General features: G+C 47.9%; 1 long non-coding RNA gene across 1 annotated transcript in view; it reads left to right on the top strand.

Moving 5' to 3' along the window:
* LOC144164048 (uncharacterized) overlaps positions 1-15,599 on the top strand; it is a 198,921-nt gene that overhangs the window by 28,607 nt on the left and 154,715 nt on the right. The window contains exon 3 of the long non-coding RNA XR_013321019.1: positions 14,992-15,039. This is a non-coding gene — a long non-coding RNA (uncharacterized LOC144164048). The remainder of the gene's footprint in view (positions 1-14,991; positions 15,040-15,599) is intronic.

Raw genomic sequence — 15,599 nt, 5'->3', positions numbered from 1 at the left:
GCATGGCGCCTACCTGCAGAGGGCAAGCCCATTATAAGATACCGCACACGACGAGCACGCGAACAAGGCGGAATACTACGCCCCGACGCATGTATCCGAACTTCGAGAAGAATGACGTCTGTGTTACAGATACCTAGTGACGGCTGTGATGCAGTCGCACTGATTGAAACGAGAGATAATATTCCGTAATGAGTGCATCATTTGCGTCGCATCTGAAAAACGTAAGGACCTCTGTTGATGGTCCGAATATCCGTATAGAAGAACGAATATTGATTCTTTTAGTGTATATGCCGGAAAGCAACCACCCCACCAAAAATAGGCTTTTACATACACTAAAAGCAGCAACGTGATCAAATAGTCCTTCGCAGTTTATGCAGAGGGTAAAAACTGTGTCAACATAACATTTGAGCGGAAGCATACAATTATATTGATTGCTCGTATACCAAATTTCAGTATTGGAAAGGTAATCGGACTTCCGTATAAAAGGCAATAGTTATGGCACAACATCACAGGTTGCCGCAATGTGTATATAGAGATTTCACTTATTTAGACTACTTTATCCTGCTCTCGGTCACACTGGGGGCTGGAAGAATTTCGCGCGTACTTCGGAATGCTTGGCCAAAATTCTTCAAGCAGGTGTTGCCTTCCGCGAAACCACCTAACACGTGCATAGTTGAAAAAACTTGCGATGGCCGACAATATTGCGCTCAATGAACAAGGCGTCCCCATAGTAGCGAAAATGTCTTTTTTACCTTTTTAAATAAATATTTAGTTGACGATGAGGAGATTTTTTACCTATGGTTCTCTTGCCCGACGAGGTGATAGTTCCTCAAACCTCAGATTTCATTTCGCCTAACACGTGCTCTGACGTACAAAAGAAGGCTTGACACGCGCCCCCTGCGCTGCTGAGCACGAGGTCGCGGGTTCGATTCCCGGCCGCGGCGGCCGCTTTTCTGATGGAGGCGAAAAGCAAAAACGCCCGTGTGGACGAGATTTCGGCGCACGATAAAGATCCCCAGGTGGTCAAAATTAATCCGGAGCCCTCCACTACGGCGCGCCTCATCGCCTGCGTTGCGTCGGCGCGTTAAACCCCACAATCAATCAATCACACGCGCCCCCTGTCACCAGTCGATAAATATGTGCCTTCAGATTTTACCAGTGATATGAAGATATGTGGAAAGATTTTTCGTGTACCTGCAAGCGAAATGATATACAAGATGCAATCGAGCCCCGTCACAGTATCGTGGCAGTCTGTGGCTAGAAAGTTGAGCACCGAGGACAGCACCTTTGTCCAACGGCACTTTCATTTGACGGCCCTGAATGTTTTCAGGTAATTATCATCAGATGATTTAACCTACTTAGTTCACTAAGACAATTTAAAAACCGAGGCGACACCAAACTCAGACTTGGAGGCTTTATTCATTCACTGGGGTTAAAACAGAATCACTTGCAGTCTTGCAACGCATCGAAATGTTGCGCAGTGAAAAAGAACAATTCCTGATCTTTTTAAACAGTTAGGCTCCCACTTTGGTATTGTGAGATTATCTGAAACGTGAATGGTATCAAGGCTACTAGTGCACTACCGTCAGGACTCCTACATTACAAATAATAATGAATAGGTTACATTTGAGCAAGTAAGCATTCCCCGTTTTCAGTTACGCATGTTTTAGAATTTCAGGTTTGCATGCGACGACAAGACATTTTATTTTGTTATTAGAAATATATTTTCTTAAATATGCGCGATTGGCGCTCGTTCTTAGTAAATATAAGCTAAAACCTTGCTCGCACACACCCATGAACACGCACACACAGGCAGGAAGGAGAACTAAGCGCATCCACATCGAATGCTAGTTGTGGGTTTATCTGGAGTGTATGAGACTAGTAGCCTACTAGTCGTGAGCTAGAAGATTCATCCTGGCGGCGCTTTTCTTTAGGAATAGCGTTCCTGACGCCATGAAACGTTTTTGCCATGACAAAACTCGTAAATGCGAGGGGTGCATTTTCTCTTACGTTGGACCGTACTTAAGCAAAGTTCTACATCGGCATGTTAAAACAAGACATTCTAGCTACTAGTTCGCTGAATCAGCATTGAAGGTAATTACTGTCAGCTTCAAGTGTTCATATACTATGCAGAGGCTAAACGTCCACGAATATGAAAGATCCACCGAGACGTACTGTCCACCGAGACCGAAAATCCTATCGAGTTTAAATATCGAACAAGATGAAACGTTCACAGAGGTAGAAGATCCAGTGTGGGACCTTTTGTCTCGTTGTATATTTTGTCTCGTTGGATCTTTAGGCACTGAATACCACGAAACAGAACCCGCGGCTATGGCGCAGTCGGTATGTGTTGGGCAGCTGAGACAACTGCCGCGACTTTGATACCGGCAATGGTTACTGCCTTTAAAATGCATACCAAAACTATCGGCGCCCGTGTTTTGAGTAGTGGATGGGCATTAAAGTGCACAGGTGTTCGAACTTTCTTCCGAATTGACGACTATGGCACGCCCCACTGTAGTCTGGTCACGGTTAACACCGCATTCAGTTAATCATGAAACAGGAATTTCCTTGAGCTTTGGCGTTAAGATCTGACATTTATCAGTTCTATGTGCTGTTTGACGTTGGCGGTCTTCGGCGCTTACGCTTTCTATGCTGTGAGGAAGAAAATCGGCTTGTGTAGCAACTTATATATACGACAAACCACATACAGAACATGTACATCCCCACAGCTATGTTTTTTCTCACCAAAAATCTTAAAATGGCCACAATTTTCCTTTGTATGGCGACCGTGCCCCATCACGTACGATCGCCTACTGCCACCGCCGGAAAATCCCCAAGAATGACAGCCCTGGGGCTGAGCCACTTCCATTGACTGCTGGCAACGCGCCACTATTGTGGCGCCATCCACGAGCGCGTAATAAATGGGGACCGCAACTGGGGTTCACGGGGGAGATCGGTCGTACGTGTCCCGCCTCGTCTCTCCTCGGCTATCGTGAATTTGGTGACCCAGACGTTGCAACGGATACTAGGCGACCGAATGAACCCTCCCCTCGAGTCCAGCAATAGTTGTGCCCCTTCCACTGCTGCACACATTATCTACGCCCTCGCTTGCCGCTTCCACCCTTCGGCACCATGCACGCCGACGGGTGGTAATTCCCAGCCTAGGCATGTTTCCGAGTGACCTCCATCATTTCGAAGCCGGCTCCCTTCACACATACGCCAGTCATTTCCCGTTGACGTCGCGGCAGAGGTTCTTATAGCCTCACCAACCCGCCCTTGGAGAACAGTTACGACGGGTTCAAGAGCCATCTTAAGTCGCACGACCCTTTCAGAACGCCCGCGTTTCCAGCGGTCCCTTTTTTCAGAGGAGCTGGGTGACCTTCGACATTTCAGCTACTTCGCGAACGGCAAAGCGCGATCGGCGACACAATTTCCACCCCTGACGCCAGCGCACTGAAGCACATTTTTCTGCAACGGCTTTCCCCAACTGTCCAGATGATTCTCGCAACGATGTGTGACCCAGAGCACTGCACGGGCCCGGGCCGGCCCGAAAACTTCGGCCCAACCCGGCACCTGGGCCGGGTCGGGCCAGGTAAGGGATTTATGTATCGGGCTCGGGCCGGGCCCGGGCCCATACGCTTTGGGCCCGGGACGGGCTCGGGCCTAAGTCAGGCCCGCATCAGGCCGGGGTCTCATACATGTGGATAATTGTGCGTGTGTGCTAATGTTTGCCTTTGCTGTTTCGAATGTTCGCTCGAACACAAAACTACAAGACACGCAACCCACACAACGAATTTTAAAATACCGAGAAGAAAGACAGAGAGGAGATGTCCCGCCACCACCGCGCCCGTTTCCGTCAGGAAGTCACAGCGCCGCAATGGTACCGAACGGCGAACGCGTGATATGCATGGTGGAAGAAAAATTTTAGGAGGGAGCATAAAGTCGGGCGATCCAGCTTTCCCAAGCCAACCTTGTCTGATGCCGCATTCTCCTCTCCTCGGGCTCTTCCCGTGCAATTAATTATTGAAGATGCACCTCTTTCAGGCAGATCCGCAGCAGCATGATGAGTTAGACAAGTACTTGCATTGGCGACGGCGCTGACCAATCACTAATGTGCTGGAATGGTGGAAGACTCACAGCAAACAATATCCTAGGGTTGGCTTCCCTCTCCGAAAGTATTTTTTACACCAGAGACAAGTGCCAGCAGTGAAAGAGACTCAGCGCAGCTGGCTACATTTTTCAAGAGTGGAGACCGTGCCTCAAGGCAGAGTCTTTGGAACACATTTTGTTCCTCACGAAAACATGCAGCCTTCTAGAAGAAGTAGAATCGGTCGTTACCATTCTAACTTGCTGCAATTTAAAACAAATCTGCCTAGCGTGGCATAACCCATGATACAGCGTACATTCGCAAATTTGGCTCATTCGTATAGCGTGAAGATACTATTTAGTTTTCATTAGCGTCTAGCCGCGTTCACTTTTCACAGAATGCTATATGCATGCCAAGCGCGTAGCGTATTTCAATGGCTGCCATTACTTATTTTTCTTCTCAAATATTGTATAGTTGTCGAATGAACGTTTCTGTTACATGTTGAATTGTTTCTTTTTGTATAGCCCCTATCTTGGTTTGCAGTAGAATCCGGGGCTATTGATGTTTCACATGTTAAAGGAAAAGGCTGATTGCTTTGGCCTGTATTTTCTGCTGAGATTTCATTTATTCTATTGCTGCATTAATTTTGTCTTCATATATGTTAGGTGAAAGGACTATTATGTCTTGTCATTCAAATACTTTCTCTTGTATTTACTTATTCGTATTTACAGATGTGTTTTCTTGTATTGACTGTATCGTCTTCATTCTGCGAGGGGTCGAAACGACCGGTTTATTAGGTGACCGGTAAAAAGCGCAAAGGCCCATGGGTACGTCGTCTGCTCCCGAAACTTCAGGTTCGAGATCTCCCCTGACCTCCCGTACGCCGGCGGCTGTCACGCACGTGTGCGCGTGTTGTTTATTTCTCACAGAGGGCTTACCTTTCAGAGGAGTTTCTAGTACGATTCATCGTTGTTATTTATTGAACATCCGATGCAAGAGCGTTTATTTTTAAGGTGGAAACAAGTAAACTACATGCACACGCACGAGTGAAAGCCGCCATGCTACGGGAGGCCAGGAGAGCTCTCGAATCGGAAGTGGCAGGGCTCCGCGAGACGGACAATGTACGTATGAGCCTTTGCGCTTTTTACGGGCCACCTATTTATATAACGCTACTCAGACTGCTGCAATTCTACCAGGAGCAGTTGCAGCACGTTCTTGTTCTATCTCTCTCGTTGCATTGTGCAATAAACGAAGTTTGCAGCAAAATTTTCTGCTGTTGTTACTCAACGCTCACAGCTTGTAAGCAATTAATGTATACTCAACTCTAAATGTCCAGTGTTTTTTCCACTTTACGTGGGCGTGGTATGTCGTAGTCGTTCTTTCAAATGGTATAAGAACATTGCGCGGTTAGCACTGCGTGCACAAGACAGCCATCTATGCCTCCGATTGTATTATTGCCCTGCAATTATTTCGCAAAAGTGTTACGGGCGTAATTAACTGAAGATACACAGTTGTGACACTGTCACAAGTTCTCCCAGCAGTCTCCAAAAATATCTTGTGCGCTGCTGGTATCTTCACAATCGCTGAGAATCTGACAGTGCCTCTTTATGCTCAAGGCACAATTGGGTGAAACGGGCCGGGCCGGGGCGGGCGGAGCCCAAACCTTTCGTGCCCGGACCGGGTAAGGGCCGTACTTGAAAGAACCGGGCCGGAGCATGGCGCTTTCGGGCCGGGCCGGGCCCGGGCCGGAAAAAAAACGGCCCATGCAGTGCTCCAGTTTAACCTGCCCTTGCCCGAGTTCGCTGCGTATTCTGACGGGATTTTGGCTGTCGTCGCAATACATCCGCCTTCCTTCGCGGTGGCGTCGGATGAATCTTCGTGTACGAGCGAGGTGGCGCCTGCTTCAACCGTGTCCTTCCGAGAATGCGATGACGTGGCCGCTCTACTAGAGCGCATGCGGGACTACAAAAAGCTGTGCGCATCTGGTTCATTCTAACGGTCCCCGGCTCTTGGCCCTCGAGTTCTTAGGTTTCACGGATTTGACCATTTTGCATGTGCACACGTTACTCGCCAGGAAGGCATGTCACCCCAGCAACCGCAACACCCTCATCGCTCTTGCTCGGACCATTGCTGTTTCAACATGGGGGGGAAACGTTGTACTCTCTTTTGCAACTTGCCGGTCAATAAAACGCGGAATCTTTAGCGGGGACGACTGATTCCAATGCCAGAAACACTCGTCTTTTCTACACCATGGACAAGACGAGTGATCAGCAGTTTGTAGTGGGCAATGGTGTGAAGGCGATCGGGCTACCGGCGGATTCCTGTGAGTGAACTGAACCACCACTGTGCCGCTTGCAGGCGGTCAATAACTTCAGCATTCTAGTGTACCAAAGCAAATCTCTGATGATAAACATCGGCCTCCACCGAACCTTCCGCTGGATGTTACTTGTGGCCAACGTGAGTTACGTTATACTAGAAGCCGATTTCTGCTCTCATTTCGCGCTCCTAGTTCACAAGGCGCGAAAAAATCTAGGACGACATCTTCGGCCTTTTTGTCTGCGGCCAATTTGCTACTCTCTACCACTTTGCTTTTACGCCTTTTTGAGACCTAGCATACCCTTACCGGGAATTTATGAGCGGGTTTCCTTCACTGACAGCCCCCCCAGACTGGACAAAGGCAGTTAGGCGCAACTTTGTTCACCCCATCACCACCACTAGACAACACACGCACGCCGCGGCGCGTCAACTGCCTCCGGAGAAACAAATAATTGCTGAGCAAGAATTTAACCACAAGATTTAAATCGCCATTGCCCGCTTGCCATCAACCAACTGGCCTTCCTGGCTGCACATGGTCGGAAAGAAATCAGGGGATTAGAGGCCTTGCGGTGATTACGCGCTCCTTGAACGTGGCAACTGTACCTATTAGGTACCTCTAACAAGACTTCACCAATAACTTTGGCGGGTATAGAATGTTCTGTAAGCTCGCCCTCCAAATAACGTATTCATAGATGATGGTAATAAGACTGCAACGATTACTCCCTTTGGTCTTTTCTAGTTTACCTAGATGCCTTTCGAATAACGAAATGCAGCAGAGATTTTCTGACGCTTTATGTACGTCGTCGTGCTCGGTGTAACTTTTGTTCTCGCCTACACTGATGACGTAATCTGTCCGTTTATCAGTATCTTAGCACTGCACCATCTGGAACTTGTGTTCAAAAGCTTTGTAGAGCATGGGCTCAATCTTAAGAGCGAAAAGTGAGTGTTCGGGCTGTCGGCATTAGAGTTGCTCGGTTACTTCGTTGGCCGCGATGGCATTCCTGCTCTACCAGAGAAAGTGAAAGCTCCCATTGACGTTCCCCGGCCTGAATTCCTGCGCCAGCTGCGACGCTTCCTCGGCCTGGTTAATTATTACGATAGTTTATTCCAGGCTTTGCGGGCATAGTTGAACCCCTTTAAGCTTCACTTTGAGTGTCCAAGTCTTCGTTGTGCAGCCTTCACTAGTATCACACCGCTGATCGCGCTCTCAGTACTCTTAAGGAGCGCGTTGTCTCCTTGTCCACCCGCGCCAAACGCTACTACATGTCTGATGGTATGCGGTTTTTAATGTGGTTGGAGCCGTTCTGCAGGAATGCGTTCACTGCACCTCGCACCCACTCGGGTTCTTTTCCAGGAAACTTTCTCCATCTGAGCAACACTACAGCACTCTTGGACGAGAGCTTCTTCCTTCAGATCTTGCGGTGAAACACTTCCAGTTTTTCGTCGAAGATCACACACTTGTGATCTTGCCCGACAACAAACCTTTTACCAACATCTTCAACGCATCATAGACTACACATTCGCATGAAGAGAAACGTCATTTGTCGTACCTAGCACAGTTTCTGACGGGTATTCAGCACGCCAGTTTTTCGTCGAAGATCACACACTTGTGATCTTGCCCGACAACAAACCTTTTACCAACATCTTCAACGCATCATAGACTACACATTCGCATGAAGAGAAACGTCATTTGTCGTACCTAGCACAGTTTCTGACGGGTATTCAGCACGCCAGGGGTGTATACGGCATCTTAGCCGACTCCCCTGAGCCTTATTTTGACATACCACCTCTGGTGTCAGTGTTTACAAATTGGCTCAGCTACAAGACGGTGGAGGAGTCCCGAATCGGCGTTCTTTAAACAGTTCTTTCCTCCAGCTCGAGGACATTCTCGTGCCTGATTAGAGAATCCGCATAATCCGCGACGTTGTCATGGTATCGAGTCGTAAGCTGCCGGACCAGCCTGCATTAGATTTTATGCACCGTCTCTCTCATCCCGGAGTTCGTGTTTTACAACGTTTAGTTGACGGTAAATACGCCTGACCTGTAAAGAATAGCGAAGTGCGCACATGGGCCTGTTTTTTGCTTGCCTGCCAGCAAGGCACGGGCTCTCGGCATGTCACATCGCCGTTAGCTACTTTTTCCTTGCCGGACTCACGATTCTCCTTTATTCGCGTAGAGCTGGTTGTACCACTACCACTATCGAAGGATTTCCGTTTCGGCTTGACTATGATCGACCGTTTTACCCGTTGGCCGAAGCCGTCACAGCTGAAGATATTGAAGCTGAGACTGTTTCTTCCGCGCACATTTCAACATGGGGCGCCCGTTTTGGTGTGCCGACGGAGATTATCACGGACCATGGTTATCAATTTTAGTTACCACACTTTCACCGCTTGAAATACCTGTTTGGCGCTAATCACCTAAAAGCAAAGTCTACCGCTGTCAAGCCAATGGCTTGGTTGAGGGGCACCATCGTCAGAGAAACGCCTCAATGATGGCTGGTGACTTACCTGAACAGTGGACAGTTTACCTTCCTCCAGTGCTGCTTGGAATAAGCACCATAATGAAGACCTTGAATCTGCGGACCCCCAATTGGTCTACGGCACATCCTTGTGTTTAGCTGCAGACTTTCTCATCCCTCCGAAGCCTCATAACATTTCCCCACCAGGACCATCTTACGTAAATGACTTGGCCATATTTGTCTTGCGTATGCGTCACCCAACTACCACGTGGTATTTCCCCAAGAGCCACTTTTATTTGCCCGAGCCTGTGGGACAGCGAATATGTTTTTCTTTGCGTAGAAAGTGCCCGTCGGCTACTCCACTCATGGTTTACCGGCCCTTAACTGGTCATTCCACACTCCGACCAGACTTTACCCTTTCAAGTTTAAGGACACGACTCGGTAGTTTACGTAGATTGCCTGAAGACCGCTTTCATCGAAGCCAGCATGCGGGCCATCTACCCCTCATCAATCATTCCAGCCTCAACACCACCAGTCGTCAGCTACGGAACAGAAAGAACGTATGATCTTTCTTGCTCCAGCCTCCGCGGACTCCCCCAGCCGCCGCCTCAAAGGGAGGGGCCATGTGGTGGTGCCCCAGCACGTACGATCGCCTGCTGCCACCAACGCACGACTCCCGAGCGGGATAGAGCTGGTGCTGATTAACCGCCTTTGAGTGCTTGCCGTGCGCCGCCAGTGCTGTGCCAGCCAAAAGCGTGAAATTAATGGGGACCGTAGTTTGGGTTTACGAGTGAGAATATTCGTGCGTGTGTCGTTTCTTTCCTCCTCGGCTATCGAATCATATTATAGTGTCATGTTTCCTGCGTATCGACATCAGCTTCCTCCAAGTTGGAAGGCCGATGATCCAAACATGATCTGATGGTCTGAACGGTTTTTTCTGAAGAAAAAAACAATTGTTTTCTATTTCAGGCCTTGTTTTTTTCGGGACCTTGTTACCTGCTACTTGTTATAAAGAAGGCGTAACTTTTCACGCACCTGCAGACTGGAACTCGGTACCTCGATTACAGATAAGCTTTTGATTAGTGTGCCAAACAGGTCATAATGCCATGCAAGGTATAAAATTCAAGATGAGTGTGGGCCAAACAGGTCATAATGCCATCCAAGGTATAAAATTCAAGAAGAGTGCCAGCAAGAAAGACGTATAGGTGTGTATCGCCTTAGATGTTATTGTGTATGTATCACACCCAAAACCTGCAGGTGCGAGTGCCATTCCAGTGCATTGGCGTTATGTGTATTGTGGGAAAAAGTTATGTATGACCTAATAATTATTTGAGCGCATTTTAATTTACTATTATTAAAACAAACTGGAGGGCCGTTGTGATCAGCTAAAAAACCGTGACCAAGATCGCCATAGAGTTTCTATCGTTTGCCATAACAACGATGTTATCGCTGTGTTCCTGGATATAAAATGGCCTCTTGACTAAAAAAAATAATGAGAGATGCATAGCATTTCTAAACGATGTCTTGGGTTCATTATAAATTGTAGTTCCCAAAAAAACAATTTGTTTCTATTTCTGTCTTCAAAAATAACCCAGGTCTTCATAAAAGAAGCCGAGCGTTTTGCCACTTTGCTACCACCGCAAGCAGCCACTTACTTAAAGGTGCCCTGAAAGGTGTTTTGAGCACACTAAATGAATTAGCGCAATCGTTAGATTGCGTCGTCATGGTCATCTGGGCCAAGTATTACTCTTTTACGCGCAGCGGAAAGCTCACACTTTTATTGCAAAGTTTGTCGCTTTTTTCTCTCCCTTTCCTTCGTGTTTTTGGACGCCGCCATCTTCACATGTCTACATCATCGATTCCCAGATGTTCGTCATGAGCTAGACATCCTGCTATTGGGCGGCTTTTTCACGCACTACCGGCAAAGAGATGAGTCGTCTGCTCAACGTCGGCTCGCCGGCTGATCTGCCAGAGGAGTGTCGGAGTGCTTGAACATTTTACGACAAACAAAACAAGCGTAAACAAACGATTAACCATTCGTATTGAATGCAACACGGCCATAACACGACATGGATATTCTCTTACCTGAGTACGTTTCATAAAGAAAGCGTTGAAGCCCCGTGGCACTTCTTTCGTGCAATCGCAGAGACCGCCCTGAGCCGAATGCCCGGGTTTGACGGATACATTTTATTCCACTTCAAAACAATCCAGAGATGCGTTTCGAACGAACGCAACGTCACAACATGCGTTGCAAGTCTGAACCGCGATTGACCGACGATGGGTTGCCTCCTCCTGCCCGTCGTAAATTCGGCACTCACCTCGCGCGCGGTTTGCGGGGACGAACAGCAAGTCACTTAACCCTGGCGCGCAAGCCGAGATGGCTTTTAGCCACGCACACTGCACATACCCCATGCGAGGTTGAGTCGTACGTCGCTCGAGAAAAATAATCCAGACTATGGGAAGCACTATGCACCCACAGAAGCACAACGTCGCATTTCATCGCGAAACAAAGGCGTCCACAACGCACACACCATCGCCTCTTGTAATGCCAAACGCATCTCACACTTCCCAATGGGAGTGAGTGGTACGCCTGCAGTGCCCACATGTCGCGAGGTGGGCCCCGAGCTGAACCGGGATCACGACCCCGTAACTGACTTCTGGGGCGGTTTGTGCTTTGTTGCCAAGGCAACCGATGTTTGATATTGTCAAAGAAATGACGCTCGCTCCAGCACTAGAAAGCTCAGAGCCGCGCCGGAGCGTGTTTTGCCAACGTTGCCGTTCTCCACCACGCGTCTCCCCAAGCCCCACATGATTGAAGCGACCCGGCACCAGCGGGGCCACATCTGATACGGCGCTTTTTGTATAACCGTGCGCAGTGCATGAAAGGGACCGAGCGCACGATCCTCCCCGAGCGGCTGCGAGTTCGCCGCCGATTAAAAGTCACGTGCTGTCCTGCAGCAACGCACACTGCGAAAGCGCAAGGCCAGGCCGCCGCACAAATGCGGCCAGATTTTCCGTTCCCTTTTCCAGCCTTCAGCGGAGTGCGGGATTCATGGTGTCAACAAAGCTTGCCCGTAGCAGACGGCAAGTATGAGGAGCGCCATAGGGGAAGTACGTCACCGCTGAAGCGCGCAGCATCACGGGAGGGAAGGCCTACGCGCCGTCAACAGCGAAAGGAGGAGGAAACGCGGCTCGACGATAATGCGCGGTTTTTGATTTACAATTTCTCAGCTAATACTCATCGCTTTAACAAACTTCTTGAGGGAGGAGATTGCTAATGCATTGTCTTATTTGGTTACACGTGCATCCATGCATCGGCGGAAGGTATTTCAGGACCTCTTTAATCAGAGTTACTGCCGTACTAGCCGCACTGACGTCCTCGCATGACAGCTAAAGGCAGCGGATGGTGAGAAAAGAACCCCGGCCCGTAGCACGGAGAGATTTCGTTCTGAGGAACCTTGGGATTAAAGCACTGCCTGCGTACCTGTGGAAGCCCTTCAACCCAAAGCTCGAAATAAAAAAAGCGAAGAAAGAGGCACAAAAACGCTCGGCAGCACAAAAATATTTTACCGCTGTCACCCGGCCAGCCTTTCATTTTCCAAGCCCGTCAGCCGAGGTAATTGCCTTCGTGTTTCTTAAAACCGCCCTCAGAGAACCCTTCTCGCTTCTCGTTCGTCTTGGAGTTTCAGCGAGCTGCATTACGCGGAAAGCTGAGCAGCAACCTTGAGTAAAAATGACCCCAATTACTGTAAGAAACACGCACACGGAACGAAAACTGGACAATATTCAACAATAGGACGTCTAAGCTTCTCCAAAAGTGTCTCAACCAACAACGCCTCAAGGCGTGTTCATGGCGCTCTACAGAGAAAATATCTTCTCCCTATCACGACCTTCCTCACTGAGGCTTTCGTGCGCTGAAATATTCTCACGAAGCCAAAGGCGACGCTGTTGTCTTCAAAGAAAACAAGTTTATTGGAACAAATCCGTCCTCTCCTAACCACTCAAAGAATACACAGGCGGCAAAGCAGAAGCCAACAAAGTGACGTGCGCAAGCGAGCATCGGCGAGTCGAATACGGCGGCGTCTGCTATGCGGGGAATTATCTTTGGCGTGAACGTTTATTTCTCCGTCGAAAAACACCCAGAGCACTGTAGATCTAAGAGGATTATTTTAGGCTGTTGAAGTTAGCTCGAAACACGCTCCCTATCAAAGTAAAAACAAAACATTAACAAACAAACCCTGTGCAAGGTTCGCGGCAATATCAACGAACATATTTAAAAAAAAAGGGACCCAGATTAACAAAAAAGGTCGCAGGGATTGTGAGATAACTTTACTATTCAACAATGAAAGATAGTAGAGCACTATAATAAACTCAAACCACAGAAAATAGATATAAAAGAGAGCTCAAAGTACCATTTTGGGTCATCGTATTTCAGACGTGTATACGAGGAAGCAGTCATATCGCTCTTAAGAAATGACTACGTGGAATCCACCGACTGGCGCGATGGCTGGTTTGGTCCATCGCGTAATGTGTGACCTTTGGATGCTTATAAATTTTTTTCCATTTATCGTACACTATGATTGTAGAACTCAAGAATTGGGACGGTATTCTACTAGCACACCCGCCTTTTCCCAAGGTTAACGTGTCGCTAGATGTCGCTAGTTTGTCTTGACGCACCGTCGGTTTCTAGGTCTGCATGATCGCACAGAGCTATTTTGCGTCCTCCGGTTACTCGTGTGGGTGGGCGTTAATGGGCGTGGGAGTTCGCAATGCTGGTGATGCCGCTGCACTTGCAGCTCTTTAACTGAATCATCGCTGATTTAGAGATCCCCAGGACGAGGTCCAACTGCAGCAGCTGCACCACAAAGCTCAGGAGACGCAAGCGTGAATGCTGGCATTGAACCCTCCTTGAAAATACCGCTACAAATGCTGCAGCCGCGCCAGCACGCGCGACCTGCATGACATCTTATCCCAAGGAGCGATTGCGACCTGTACATGCGCAGACGCCACACTAACTTTTGTTCTTGGCCTAGCCTCTACTGCGCATACCGCCACCCCACCTAGCCTTCTAAATATGAACGAAGCTGCCAAATGTATCATCTTGCAAATCGCCGAGAATGCAGTTTTGGGGTACTGGATGGGATACAGAAAGGCGATGAAGGCAAACGACGCTGAGAAACATTGACCTCAGTGTCCGCAGAGCGAGTATGCCATGCCCAGACACGCCGATTGGCTTATGTGGATCAGGCGACGGCGAACCCGGGTATGCACCGGATGCGACCGTCGGTATACACTAACACGACATTTCTATCAACTTGGCCGCATCACGTGGCTGGCAACGCGGGTAGGCATGGGCACTAACTCTGGTGTTTTGTGACATCACATTTCGGTCGAAAGCGGCATGTAATATGTTTGAGAACCGGGGTACCCCTCAGCCTAACTGAGAAAAGCAACATTCTGAAGCATTCCGCCTTTTGCAAATCGCTGATCGGCCTGCTCACTGCAAGCACTGCGGCCCCGTCTCCCCAGCCACGTCTCAATACCAGCGTGTATGTTTGACGTTACTGTGTCACGTGGCCACCGACCCTGATATGCACACTTTCGTTTTAGCGTTAATACACAGACATACTTGTCTTAGAGACTATTTTATGATTTTGGCGCGCCTTAGGTTACGAACGTGAACGAACAGATATCAGATTCCAGATTTATGGTCCTCACTCTTGCAGGGTTTTTTTAATTTTCAGCACAATCTGCTGTGCGAACAATTAATTTCAGGTAAAAATCTTTAGTGCGGTTCCAACGTTCCAATTACGAACAGAATAACAGTGCAATAAATCTTCACCCTAAATAGGCCATTATTAAAATGTTGAAAGCGGTTCATGTTTGTTTTAACACGAAAATCATGTTTGTAACAAATATTGACAATTCCAGGTAAAAGAAAATGTATTTCTGTGTGTGCTTATCCTAACTCAAAAACAAAAATTTATGCCGGGGATGGCAGCTCTTGAATTTTTCTATGACTTTTGCTACACCAATGATTCTTAGTAAAATTAAAAACACCTGCAAATTAGCAATGCTCATTTGCAACACAATATTAAGTATATTGTTGCTTTTTATCAATGATCGGCAGAGCCACCGAGAGGAGCGCCGTCGAGTCGTCCTGTTCTGCGAGAAAAATGTAAGTGTAATTTTTATCTTCTAACATGCTTTGTTTACCTTTTTTAACCCAAAGAATCCGCAATTTCAGCATCCAATATATTCCAAGTGTTACCCGCTTTCACAAATATTCCTCACGCTAGAGGTTACACCCAACAATGGTAAAATATGTTATTTATTATTGGCGAAAATGATGGGCTTCCTTGAGGGTTTGCACCCCATTAAGTGGAGTCTGGCACCCACACCTAAGGTGCTTTGGAGACATTTGGGTCATCATTTAGGCTAAATACCAGCTACATATCGGACCAGGCCTGCGAGACAATCCACAATTGCCTAAAGAAATATGCTCAACGTTTTTTCTTTCGTACTTGTACTCTTTCGCAGAACGGTCTTTTTACTTCTTTTTCCTTTTTTTCTTGCTTGTTTATTCCCGTTTCTTAGGACAAAATCCAGAGATAGAATTTTAGGCATTGTCAGGCATTAGGCCTTAGGACCAAATTAATTAATGTACGTACGGAATGATGGGCTATTGAGAGGTTGGGGACACCACGCTATACACTATTTGCAGATATGCGTGATAAC

The sequence above is a fragment of the Haemaphysalis longicornis genome, unplaced genomic scaffold (assembly GCF_048455015.1).
Source record: "Haemaphysalis longicornis isolate Haplotype H1 unplaced genomic scaffold, Haemaphysalis longicornis Haplotype H1 scaffold_13, whole genome shotgun sequence".
NCBI classification, from domain to species: Eukaryota; Metazoa; Arthropoda; class Arachnida; order Ixodida; family Ixodidae; genus Haemaphysalis; species Haemaphysalis longicornis.
This window is presented reverse-complemented; position numbering and strand designations above follow the sequence as displayed.